The following is a 13,171-nucleotide window of genomic DNA, read 5'->3' as shown; positions in this document are numbered from 1 at the left end:
CGGGCGTGCATCTTTTACCTCGGGCGTACAACTTACAAAACGTCTCTGCCTGGGGGACCAACAACTTTTTCAAGGAGGGGAAAAAAAAAAAAAAAAAAAAAAAAAAAAAAAAAAAAGCGATTTTTTTCAAAACAAATGTTTGCTTTATTCCGATTTCGAAATCTTCATTCGATTCGGAAATTTCGGTTCGTTGGGCAATTTGCATTCTCAGCAGTCAATCAGAACCCTGCAACAAATAACTTCCTGCTTCCGGACTTTCCCGAGCATTATAAGGTCGTGCATTTTCATATAATTTCCCAAAGTAGATGTGAAAAGAACACAAGAAAAATAAAGAAGTGGTTAGGAATCAAGCCAAAACCTCAGCCCCAGAAGAAAGATTCAAAAGAAGCAAACAAAAGTTATGACGCTACAAAACGTAAACATACATTAAAAGCATGGCGGAAAGAGGAGTTCACGTGGCTTGTAGCAGACGCACAGAAAACACAAGAGAAATGGAAAAGTGGTTAGGTATCAAGCCAAAACCTCAGCCCCAGAAGAAAGATTCAAAAGAAGCAAACAAAATGTATGACGCTACAAAACGTAAACGTACATTAAAAGCATCGTGGAAAGAGGAGTTCAAGTGGCTTGTAGAAAACATTGCATGAATGAAGCTGAATCAATTCAATACAGGTGCATACTGATGGCAGATGGAAAACAGCCGTGTCCTATACATGCAATTAATGTTATGAGTAGATTTCTAATAAACTTAATTTTAAAGAGTTGTTCTGTTATCTATTCTTATTATCAATCCTTAATACTTTGCAACAATGGTTTTTTTGCGACGAGTCGTCTTATTGTTGTGAAAAATGGGGCAGGCAACTTTTTAGAGTTGTCTGCCCTGATGTCCGCTAACTTTTTGTCACAGGTTTCAGACACTGCTAGAAGACTATCACGCCAATACATTCTCAACCCAGTTCAAATTCAATTTCAAAAACAAAACAAAAATGAACCATCAGAACCAGTTCGCACGCACGCCGGTGACCCATTTGTGCATACATTTTATTTTGTCAATATCATCTTAAAATCTCAACATCGGACTTCATCCACAAGAGAATAACTTTTTTTTTGCAAGCGTTGTCCTAATTTGCATTTATGTTTTGTGTGGTGTTCGAATGTGGGATCTAAATCGATCTCTTACATGCGGGAGAGCTATTTTAAAGTTGGCTGATGACTGAAAAAGATACACCAGGCATTTTGACGTTTTTTTTTTTTTTACAACTGCAGGTGAAGAGGGGGAGGGGCCAGGAGAGGAGGAACTTACATCCGTCTCCTCGGCCGCGCTCCTAACTCTGGGGGGCCCTTCCCCCACCAAACTGCTTTTATTTAAGCAGAACAAAGAAAGAGAAGGAAAGAATCGCCCCTTTGGGCAGTACCAATACTGTGGAACCTCGGTTTTCAAAGGCCTCTCAGTTCGAACAAATCGTAGTCAGATCAAAAATTTTGCGAAATTCTTGCTTCGCTGTTCGGTCAAAAAATCGGAGTCGGAACGCCGGTAATGCGTGAGTGCGTACGCTAGGGTGCGATGCTGAGCGGCGTACGGGTGTAGATGGCTCTTTTCGTGACCAACTGTTGTCGCGTGCGGACGTTCTTCGTTTTGCTTTCGCTTTTAATATAGGTGTACCAAGTGTTTTAGCCCCTAATTATGCCTCCCAAGAAAGTCAGTGCAAGCAGCAAAGTTGCTACAGGTGCAAAAAGAAAAGTAGTGCGTACAACTATTGCATTTAAAAAATAAATAATAGTAAAATATGAGGGAGGTGTGAGAGTGTTTGATCCTCTCCCCACCGTCCACCTGCGCCTTCTGCTGACCACCACAAAGGTAAGAAATCCTATGCATAATTCTTTTCTTTATCCTTTTTTTAAATTTTTACACGTTCATGTTAGCGTCATCTTTCGTACGGAAGATTACGATAACGTGAACGTACGATTAGCCCGGTTTAGCTTTATGTTTATGTTAAACAATCAAGGTAAACATTCAGGGTGTTGGAACGGATTAAAACAATTTACATTATTTTTAATGGGAAAAATGATTTCGGTGATCGAACAAATCGGTTTTCGAACAGGGTTCTGGAACGGATTATGGTCGAGAACAGAGGTTCCACTGTATTTGAAACAGAAACGTGATACCATCTGGTTTAGAGATACACACTTTTTGGGGGATGTCCACCTTACATCGAATAAGATGAGTTTTTTTTTTTACATTTGTGCATCATTTGCCTTTACTCACTCATCCTTATCAGAGGGTTTATACATTGGTGTGCTGACAAAATGGCTTCCGTTTCCTTCTCATCCCTTCAATTCCTCCATGGAGGATGAGGGCGTCTCTGAACCCTCGAGCCCTTCCTGCAAGACAGGAACCGGCATGATATCGTGCAGAAAAAAAGCCAAAAAACTTGTCAATACGACACAAAACTATTTCACCTTCACTCTATCCAACTCCGGCCTTCCTGGGAGGGATTTCTGTGAAGAAATGGACTGTAAAGAAAAACACAATTATATTCTTATCAATATATGGCCTTGAAGGTCTCGACTCATACCCTCTTGGTATGTTGTGTCTCCTCTATAGACTTGGAGCGGTTCTTCATGTGTTTCTGTGGAGAAGTGCTGGTGGAGCTCTTGAGAAGACAGCAAAACAGAAACTAAGCATGGCCTTCACACTCACAATAATGAATTATTTCATTAGATTTATACCTCACTTTTCTTCTGTTCCATCGCGGTCTTCAATTTGAAAACAGCCTGTGAAAAACGTTTCGTAAAAGAGGGAAATTTACTCTCTGGAGCAGAGCTTTTCAACTGGTGTAATTTTCAACAATAATTTGCTTAATCTTTGTAAAAACGTATGCCATTGATCAGCAGAGTAATTATAAATCCATATCAGTAGGTGGCAGCAGATAACCATTGATTAATTTTCTTTAAACCAATTAAGTGCTCATGTGTTAGTCCAGGAAAACATTGAATGTCTGCAAAAAAAAAAAAAAAAATAAAAAAAAAATAAAAATAAAATAAATCACACACATAACTGACAGTTTTTATGACAGTGATCCTTCAATCTTTCATGAGGGACAGTTAGAAAAATAACCGGTCGTAAGTGAAAGCTGTGAAGTAGTAACCTTTATTTTTAAAGATTATAACAGAATAAAATACTCTACAATGAATTAAAATCAAAGGGGGAAACCTTTTTATAGGCCAAAAATCAAATGTTTAATAAAAGTACTGTATTCTGTACCTGTAAATGTTGATGCATTTATTTTTTAACGAATGATTCTTATGGACCATTTCATCAGGGGGTCAGCCGTATGCGCCTCCAAGCTTTTTCTTTCAAAAGAAATGATAATGGAAAAGAATATTGTTTTAAAACGGCTGGGATTTTTAAACATTTGACATTGTGCAACGCTATTTATTTAATGAAAAAAGTCCTCGTCCCCAAAAGGTTGAGCAACGATTCGAGCCAGAGTATCAGAAGGACTGCAGCATCATTCATTTACTAGTATGGACGTCACAGCATCCCGTTCATCTTGCCAGGAAAATCGATGGGATGGTTCCAGGTTAATGTGTCAGTACAGACTATTGAATTTATCGAATGACACAGTAGGACGCTCCACACAGATCTGATGCTTTACATCAGGCGCGTCAAACTCATTTTAACTCGGGGGCCACACGATAGAACAAACATTCCCTCGGGGGCTGGACGAGTAGATTAGGGAGAGAGAAAAAAAATAGAGAGGAGAAAAAAAAGAGAAAAATAGAAAGAGAAAAAAAAGGAAAAAAGAGAGAAAAAAAAAGAACAGGAGAACAAGAGAAAGAGAAAAAAAGTGAAAAAAAAAGAGACAGACAGGGAGAGAGACATAGAGAGAGAGAGACAGAGAAAGAAAGAAAAAAAGAGAGAAAGAGAGAATCAAGAGAGAGAAATAAATCCAAAGAGAAATAGAAAGAGAAAAAGAGAAGAGAGTGTGGGACAAAGAAAGAGAAACCATGAGAGAGAGAAAAAAAGAATCAGTAGAGATAAAAAGAGAAATAGAGAAAGGGAAAGAAAGAGAAAAAAAATCAAAAGATAAATGGAGAGGGAAGGAGAAAAAGAGAAAGGGAGAAAGAAAGAAAGAAAGAAAGAGAAAAGGGGAAAGCAATAGAGAAAGAGAAATAAAAGCAAATTCAGGCAAAAAGACAGAATGAGATGGAGAGAAACAATGAAAAAGAAAGTGGAAGAGAGAGTGAGAGTGTGAAAGAGAGTGAGAGAGAAATACAAATACAGCATTTGTTAGAGGCACCTGGCTTTGGCAAAATCAATTGGACATACCCCAACCTGCAGCTCCTTTTTCTCTAGCGCTTCCCTTAGCGTTGTCCCGAGGGCCAGATTCAATCCCTTAGCGGGCCTGATCCGGCCCGCCTGTTTGACACCCCTGCTTTACACGGAAGCCATTATGGCAACACGAAGCTGGTTCACTTAGTACGCTCAAGGCTGTGGAGGAAATGTGAGCTCTGCAAGATGAGGAAACACTTTGGGAGGAAGATGAACTCCCAGAACAAGCAAAAAATGAGATGCTGTCCCCCCCCTCCCTTTCCTCACTGAACACCAGGGTTGGGTAGGGTTACTTGAACTGGATTACTTTCAATAACTTTTGGATGACTCCAATAGCAAATATGCTAATAAAAGACAAAAAACTAAATAGGAATAAAATGATGACTCACAACATGTGGTAAGCTTTCTCTCCTGGCTTTGATCTCTGGCAAAACGAACATAAAATGCGACAGAAACACAATGAAAATAAATCCAAACAGCTTGCCAACATCATTTTTGCCATTACTCCCCAAGCCTGCACAAAATAGAGTCATTCTATTCCTATTGAGTTTCTTTTGTCTTTTATTAGCATATTTTGTATTGGAGTCATCCAAAAGTCATTGAAAGTAATCCAGTTCAAGTAACCCTACCCAACCCTGGTTATTAGCATGTTTGGTATTGGAGTAATCCAAAAGTCATTGAAAGTAATCCAGTTCAAGTAACCCTATCCAACCAAACCCTGGTTATTAGCATATTTGGTATTTGAGTCATCCAAAAGTAATTGAAAGTAATCCAGTTAAAGTAACCCTACCCAACCCTGGTTATTAGCATATTTGGTATTGGAGTCATCCAAAAGTAATTGAAAGTAATCAAGTTAAAGTAACCCTACCCAACCCTGCTGATCACACCCATTGTGCAAATGAAGTGAAAAATCCTGTAGTGATGATGGAGGCCGGTACTATTCACATGCGCCAACATGTCCATGCTGCTACACAAAAGCAACAGATTGCGTTCTTAAAAGCTCATGCGAGACGCTTTCTGCAAGGCTGGCCAAACACAAAATGTTGCCTCGCAGTCTTTTGCATACCCATCATCACTTTTGGACACACAATGGAGCGAAGGGAGGCGGAGTGCGAGATGGGGAAAATGGAACAGAGTATTATTAGTCAAACGCAGAGTCAGTACTTGAGGTGAGACTGCTCTCTGGCTGATAGCATTCAAGCTTGACTGCAAATAGTGGGTTTAACATTGGGCTACCAGTGAAAATGGCTACTACCGTATTTTCCGCACTATAAGGCGCACCTAAAAGCCTTTATTTTTTCAAAAGCTGACCATGCGCCTTATAATACAGTGCGCCTTATTTATGGATCAACATTAAGTCGCAAAGTCTTCCAACTAACTTGCAGCCGCCGACTCGATTTTCCCCCGAACGCCAAGTAGTCCGCGGTGTATGCTGGGATTTATTTACCGGCGTTTCATTGGCTAACCAATGTGTCAATCATCATTTGAATCGATCGCTATTGGCTTAAGTTATTCGGAGGTCAAGGGGCGGATCCTTTTTATCATTTACAGGCTGGCATAGGCTAAAGCGGCAAAACAAAGCCTGCAATTGGCCGAAAAAGATGAATGTGAATAGCACGTTGGGTTGACAGCATAGAGAAAGCATTTTTTACTATTCTGTATTTGTAAATATTTTATTTTCCTGGATTTACTACACTCACGGATATAAGAGGACCACGGCTGCACATTATTATTGAACACAACGACTTCGGTGAGCTACTCCGGCTATATATTTTCCCAGTATCTTGTTTCAGACTGAACTCGATGTTTCTGTGATAAGCGGTGCAGATAATGGATGGAACGGAGTGTCTATTTCTAAATAAAACTCAATTCCAAGTGTTTATTGTCATATGCACAGTAAAGTTGCGAGCGAAAAAGAAAATGGAAACTAAGGATTGGTTGGCATTTCTCGAATCCCAAGACTTTAACCTTCCGAATGATAGATGCTTTTGAGTGACATCGTACGGACACCGCATCCGCACGTGTTCTCGACACGTATTTGCTTCTTAGCAAGCTTTAGGAATGTTAAGGGGGTAAGAAGTTGGACTGAACTATCTGACTGTTTTGTCCACGTTCCCATTGTAGCGCCTTATAATCCGGTGCGTCTTATGTATGTCAAATATAGGACCAAAAACTATTTTCGGGGTGCGCCCTATAACACGGTGCGCCTTATAGTGCGGAAAATACGGTACTTTGATGTATATGTATCAGTCCAGTCCGGACAAGGGATATAAAGCTCGTACTATTGCAATATTGCATACCTGTCAAGCTCCAGGGCTCCTTGCCTTTACAAACTGTCGTATTTTCCCTTACAAAATAATCTTACACCATATTTTTCTCCAATTGTGTTTATTTCGTTTAACATGTTATATTGTACACGTGTTTCTTTATATCGTATGTATTGTTCATTAACATTTTGAGTTGCTCGACATGAAGTTTATTGTCAAAAAAGTTCAAAAATGAAGTCGCTTGGACGTTCTCTGTAGAAGGAAAAAATACATGCAGATAGAATGAAGTAGAATAATACATTTTCTTATTCAAATATTAATTCATTTTCTGCATTAAATTGTCGGTAATATACCGTAAATTCTGGAAGCCGCTACTTTCCCCCCCAACTTTCAACCCTGCGGCTTATTCAGTGATGCGGCCAATTTATATCATTTTTCTAACGGCCGCTAGCGGCACTCCAGTGTTGCTACCATTAACTGCCCTGTCGAAGCTATATTATTATTATGAAAGCTTTAAAAACTCTCTCAGTGTACCGTCTTTCTTTGTAAATATGTGTAACCCATGTATAATATGTATATGCAACTGTATATTTTTGTAATGTATTTATTTTAGACACTTATTCTGTTTTGCATGGGTGAACGAAAAAGGAGGGGCGGAACAAACGCGGGGTGCCGAGTTTAAGTGGGGACCGCTAAAGGTGAGGGACAGACAAGGAAAGAAGAGGGGGTCAAAAGTTGGTTAAAGAAAAAGGAGTTGCGTGAGTAAATGTGTTCATCTGATAAATTTTTCCCACCCTTACCTTTGGAAATATACACTTTTTTTCCTTGGATTACTTTCAACGGGACCCGGACTCTGCAGGTCTGCATCAAACCTTAAGTACCGGTATCATTTTCCGTTCATTTTGCCGGCTGTGAGTTTTGGACCGTGGACTTTAATGAAGGACATTTAGTTTCAATCGCGGGACTTAAAGTCGGGTTTGGGTTAATTTTGTGTTTGTGTTACATGTTTAAATGTGGGCGCATGCGGCTTATATGCAGGTGCGGCTTGTGTATGTACAAAATCGGGTTTCCTCTTAAAATTTGGTGGGTGCGTCTTATAATCAGGTGCGCTCTATAGTCCGGAATTTACGGTACTGATTAAAGGGATAACCACAAACCTGTTTTTTTTCATTTTCTCATTTTATACTTCCTTTTTTCCCTTCACTTTATACAACGGGCAGCACGGCGTCGCAGTGGTTAGCGCGTGTGCGGCACAGTTCTAGGGTCGTGGGAACCTCCTGCGTGGGTTCAAATCTAGCTCCCGGCCTTACTGTGTGGAGTTTGTATGTTCTCCCCGTGCTTGCATGGGTTTCCTCCGGGCACTCCGGTTTCCTCCCGCATTCCAAAAACATGCATTTCAGGTGAATTGGCCGGTCCGAATTGTCCCTAGGTGTGAATGAGCGTCTGTCCCCGTGTGCGACTGGCTGGCAACCAGTTAAGGGTGTTTCCTGCCCAATGCCCGATGATTGCTGGGACGGGCTCTAGCACCCCCGCGACCCTACTGAGGATAAGCGGTGCAGCTGATGAGATGAGACTTTATACAACATAATAATCGTAATATAATGCATCAAAGCAAGTGAGCCGTTTGAGGGCCGGCTCTCTAAAGAGTTGAGCCGAAAAAGCAGCTTCTCTAAAAAGAGACGGACTTCCTTTTACTACATCAAAGCGCTCGTTTAGTTTGCAAAAAAAACAACATACCGGGATAAAGGGCTTCTGCGGCGAACTCGTTTGACTTGCCGTTTGGTGATAGTCTGTGTATACCGGATGGTACACATAATAGAAAAATTTGCTTTTTTCCGTACAGATTCTCTCGTACGTCGTACATGTCTTAAAATGCATCGTAAACGTACTTTGTACGGCAAAAACGTACAGCTTGACAGGTATGATATTGACACAATATATTCCAGTTATGTTACACTACATCTGTCAAAAAGAATTCTATCCATGTAGTGTTAGCATCCTCTGGTGGCCGTTTCACTTGTGTAGTTTAGTTTGACTTAGGACAGTTTGACCACTGTGCCGGTTAAAGGAGCAAATAACTTTTAGCAAAGCCGTTTAAAAAAAAAAAATCATACTTCAGCCTAGCAAATAAATGAACTAGGTACGCCAGGAGTTCGGACCCTATGGGTTATGAGCCATTAATGGCTATTTCATGAGTACCTATAGCTCGGAGTTCAAATATACTCATACTAATCTCATCTGTAGCGTTCTAATTTTGATAACCAGAGTCGAAGCTGGTGTGTGCATAGCTGGCTGAACTGGTGTCAAACAGGCGGCCCGCGGGCCATATCAGGCCCGCTAAGGGATTGAATCAGACCCGCGAGACGGCACTCAGAGAAGCGCAAGAGAAAAACAAGCTGCAGGTTGAAATAGGTCAACTTGATGTTGCCAAAGCCAGGGGCCTCGAACAAAGACACTGTACTTGTGTTTCTTTCTCTCTCTCTTTTCCACCCCTTTTCTCCCACTCTCTGTCTCTTTCACTCTGTGTCTAACCCTGACTTAAAGTGAGTTTAACATATATACACACCACAGCCATTTCCCCTAGTGGGAGGTGGCTAGAGTCATTTCTGACTCTTTGGGAGATTGATTCAGAGGAGGGGATTCCCAGCCCCCTCGCTCAACCCAACTGAGGTGTTGGGAGTCATTAGGTGAGCAAACCCCCCCAATTCCAACCCCTAATGCTGAATGCCAAGCAGGAAGGCAACAGGTACTAATGTCTTAAGTCTTAGGTATGAATCGGCCGAGGCTTGAACCACAACCTCCCAGTCTCGGGGCGGGTGCCATACCCCCAAGGCCACCGAGCTGAGAATTGTTGTACTCCCTGTAATGATCAAAGATTTTGTTTTAATTATTTTCCTACTTTGAAGGAGATATTTACTACCATTGTGTCTATTGAATGGTGGAACAATAAATAACCCAGCAGGTCATGAAGTGGAGGAAATTGACTAAGAAGCGTCAATGCATCTTCTCCCTAGGCGATCCCAGATCCATTCTCACATCGATGGCAAACTTGCACATGCACCATTATTCATGAATTAATGAATAGAAAATTGTTGTGCATGCAGAAGGGGGAGGAATGATCAAAAAGGAATTCAAGGTGATAGAATTTCACGGCGGCGCAGTGGTTAGCGCTTGTGCGGCACAGTTCATGTCATGGGAACCTGTCGTGGGTTCAAATCCAGCTCCAGACTTCCTGTGCGGAGTTTGTATGTTCTCCCCGTGCTTGCGTGGGTTTCCTCCGGGCACTCCGGTTTCCTCCCACATTCCAAAAACATGCATTTCAGGTGAATTGGCCAGTCCAAATTGTCCCTAGGTGTGAATGAGCGAATGAGTTGTCTGTCCCTGTGTGCCCTGCGATTGGCTGGCAACCAGTTCAGGGTGTCCCCTGCCCACTGCCCGGAGATGGCTGGGATGGGCTCCAGCCCCCCCGCGACCCTAATGAGGATAAGCGGTACGGCTAATGAGATGAGATGAGAGATGAGAATTTCTCATTAGGAAACAGGTGTCAAACAGGCGGCACGCGGGCCAGATCAGGCCCGCTAAGGGTTTGAATCCGGCCCACAAGACAACACTCAGAGAAGCGCAGGAGAAAAACAAGCTGCAGGTTGAAATATGTCAACTTGATGTTGCCAAAGAAATGTGCCTCGAACAAAGACACTGTACTTGTATTTCTCTCTCTCTCTCCCTCCCTCTTTTCCACCCCTTTCTCCCACTCTCGGTCTCTGTCTTTTTTTCTCTTCCTTTGTTGCTCGTTGTCTCTTTCTCTGTGTCTTTTTAACTTCTTTCGCTCTAACTTTTTTTCCTTTTCTCTCTTTTCTCTATATACCCTTCGCGCTTTTTTTTCTCTTTTCTCTCCTTCTGTCTTTCTATTTCTCTTTGTATTTTTTACTTCCACTCCCTTTCTTTCCCCCTCTCTCACGACTTCTTTTTATCTCTTTTGTTTCTCACGTTCCCTCCCTCTTTCTCTTCTTTCTTTATCTCTTTTTCTATCTCTTTAATCTACTAGTCCAGCCCCCGACGGAATGCTTGTTCTATCATATGGCACCCGAGTTCAAATGAGTTTGACACCCCTGCATTAGGATATTATATACAGTGTTTCATTAATGCATTGTCAGACATAGACTGTCTCCTTTGGGGGTGGGGTTGCCACTGTGAACTCAGCTCAATGGTATACCACAGGGGTGGGCTAACAGTTGTGGGCCGAATTGGCTTAAACATTTTTTGAAAGTGCCAGGAGGAGCAAAAAATGTTGATAACATTTTTTTGTATCTAGCGATTCAGTCTCGAATAAAAACCTCAGCAATACCCGAGTGTAGCTCCTATGCTGTTAGACAAAGGAAAGAAAAGCTACTGGACTTGTTCTAGGTTTGAGGAGTGGTAATATTTATTTTGTTAAATATGTTTCATTTCTTGCAGCATGGCAGGGCAGTAGTTAGCGCGTGTGCGGCACAGTTCTGAGGTCCTGAGATCGAACCTTCCTGTGTGGAGTTTGCATGTTCTCCCCGTGGGTTTCCTCCGGGCACTTCGGCTTCCTCCCACATTCCAAAGACAGGCAAGTCAAGTCAATTGGCCGGTCCAAATGGTCCCTAGGTGTGAATGAGCGAGCGAATTGTCTGTCCCTGTGTGCCCTGTGATTGGCTGGCAAGCAGTTGAGGGTGTGCCCTGCCCACTACCCGAATATGGCGGGTATGGGCTCCAGCACCTCAGAGACCTTACTGAGGATAAGCGGTGCAGATAATGGATGGATGGATGTTTTATTTATTTTTCAGTTTGACAGCCGGTCATCTACTCTAATTTCGTTGTTAACCTATCGGCTCGCTACAACGGGTCAGGTGTATCGACATTTCGTTCTGTGTACATTGTTACAAAGAATGACAATACAAAGGAAATTATTATTATTATTATTATTATTTTTAGTAGCAAAATTTACGTTTATCTGCACTGATTGTTAATTCTAAACCCTATTTTGAATAAATTACACAGTACAGTGGGACCCCGCTACTTCGCGGTTTCACGTTCGCCAGTTCAGAGCTTCGCGGGTCTAAGAATTTAAATAAAATAATAAAAAAAAAAAAAAAAAAAATTAAGCATTTTTGAAGTTGCGTCGCTACTTCGCGGATTTTCACTTTTCGCGGGTGGTTTTGGTCCCCATTAACTGCGATAACCAAGGGATTACTGTAATACACTTTGAATTTCAATGACAGTTCAAATGAATGACAATAAGGTTTATTAAGTAAGCAAAGAAAACACAATTCCAATGCTTTCCATTTCAGGGCATCCCAATTGCATGGGTGGAGAAGCACCTTTTCTGTTACTGGCTCCATCTAGTGTTAAAACTGAGAAGTGCAACAGAGTTGAGCTAAAGCACCATGTCAAGTCAAGTCATTTTTATTTGTATAGCCCTTAATGACAAAGAGTCTCAAAGGGCTGCACAGGTTATTACATAGACTATTTTTCCAGACTATTATTAATTCATCCCCTGATCTGGAACCAACATGAGGGCAAGGAAAAACTCAAAAACCTCAACATGAGGAAAATGAAGAAACCTTGAGAAGGGACCGCACATGTGGCATCCCCCTTTCAGGATCACCAGACAGCAAAGGATGTTGCAATCACAAATAATACAGAGATATTGTCCACGAAAAGTATAGGTTGTGCGGGCCATATTCAACTATATTTTCAGAATTTGCTGCGGGCCAATAAAAACTGACCCGTAGGTTGGACACAGCACAGTGACATTCAGTTTTTCGATGCACTAACACTCTTGATTTTGTAAAAAGGCGAGTTAAGGACTAAACATTTGTCCTCGTCTCAAAACGCGAGGCTGCAGCAAGTCGCGAAGATGGATTGGCAAAAACAGCTCCGTTACTCACTCAGCGTAGTTAGCAATGCAAAATTATCAAGAAAAATTAAGCGCTTACTTGCTTTTTGTCCTCTTCGCGGTGCAAACGTCCAGCCTAGGAGATGCTTCCGGTGATACTGCTGCTACGGAGTGTGTGAGAATGCACACATCTCTCGCTGTGCCCATTCAGAGCTCCACCGACGCACCATTCAGGCATGGAATGATGGATTGGATGGAGACGCACACAGAAGGGGGGGGAAGAGAGAAAATGCCAAACACCTGCTATGCCAAACAAGATCCTGTCTGCTAATGTGTGCATCTTGGCAAAAGGAAAGCAGATACAAAGTAGATTAATGGAATCCTTTCTTTGAAATTGATTGGTAAAAGCTGGAGGCTGCAGTCGGTCTAATGAGAAGGGCAATAGGGTGCTTCCAAGCAATGTATGTAGGTTTTCGTAATTGTCGTTTCGTTAATGGATTGTGTATTATACAGTCGCTTATAGGATGTGGCTGCACTGCTATGAAACAGTAACTCTATGTTTGAATATCTAGAAAAGACGTAACTGCTGAAGGATTTTATACATTTGACTATAAAGGATATTATAAAACGAAAGAACATATACTCAGTTTGATGCAGTAGAGAGATTCACTGACTGTTTTTCTTCAAGGTACATTGGAAGGTTAGGCTGTC

Source organism: Urocampus carinirostris, chromosome 9 (assembly GCF_059441175.1).
Source record: "Urocampus carinirostris isolate Australia breed hairy pipefish chromosome 9, RoL_Ucar_1.0, whole genome shotgun sequence".
Classification (NCBI taxonomy): Eukaryota; Metazoa; Chordata; class Actinopteri; order Syngnathiformes; family Syngnathidae; genus Urocampus; species Urocampus carinirostris.
This window is presented reverse-complemented; position numbering follows the sequence as displayed.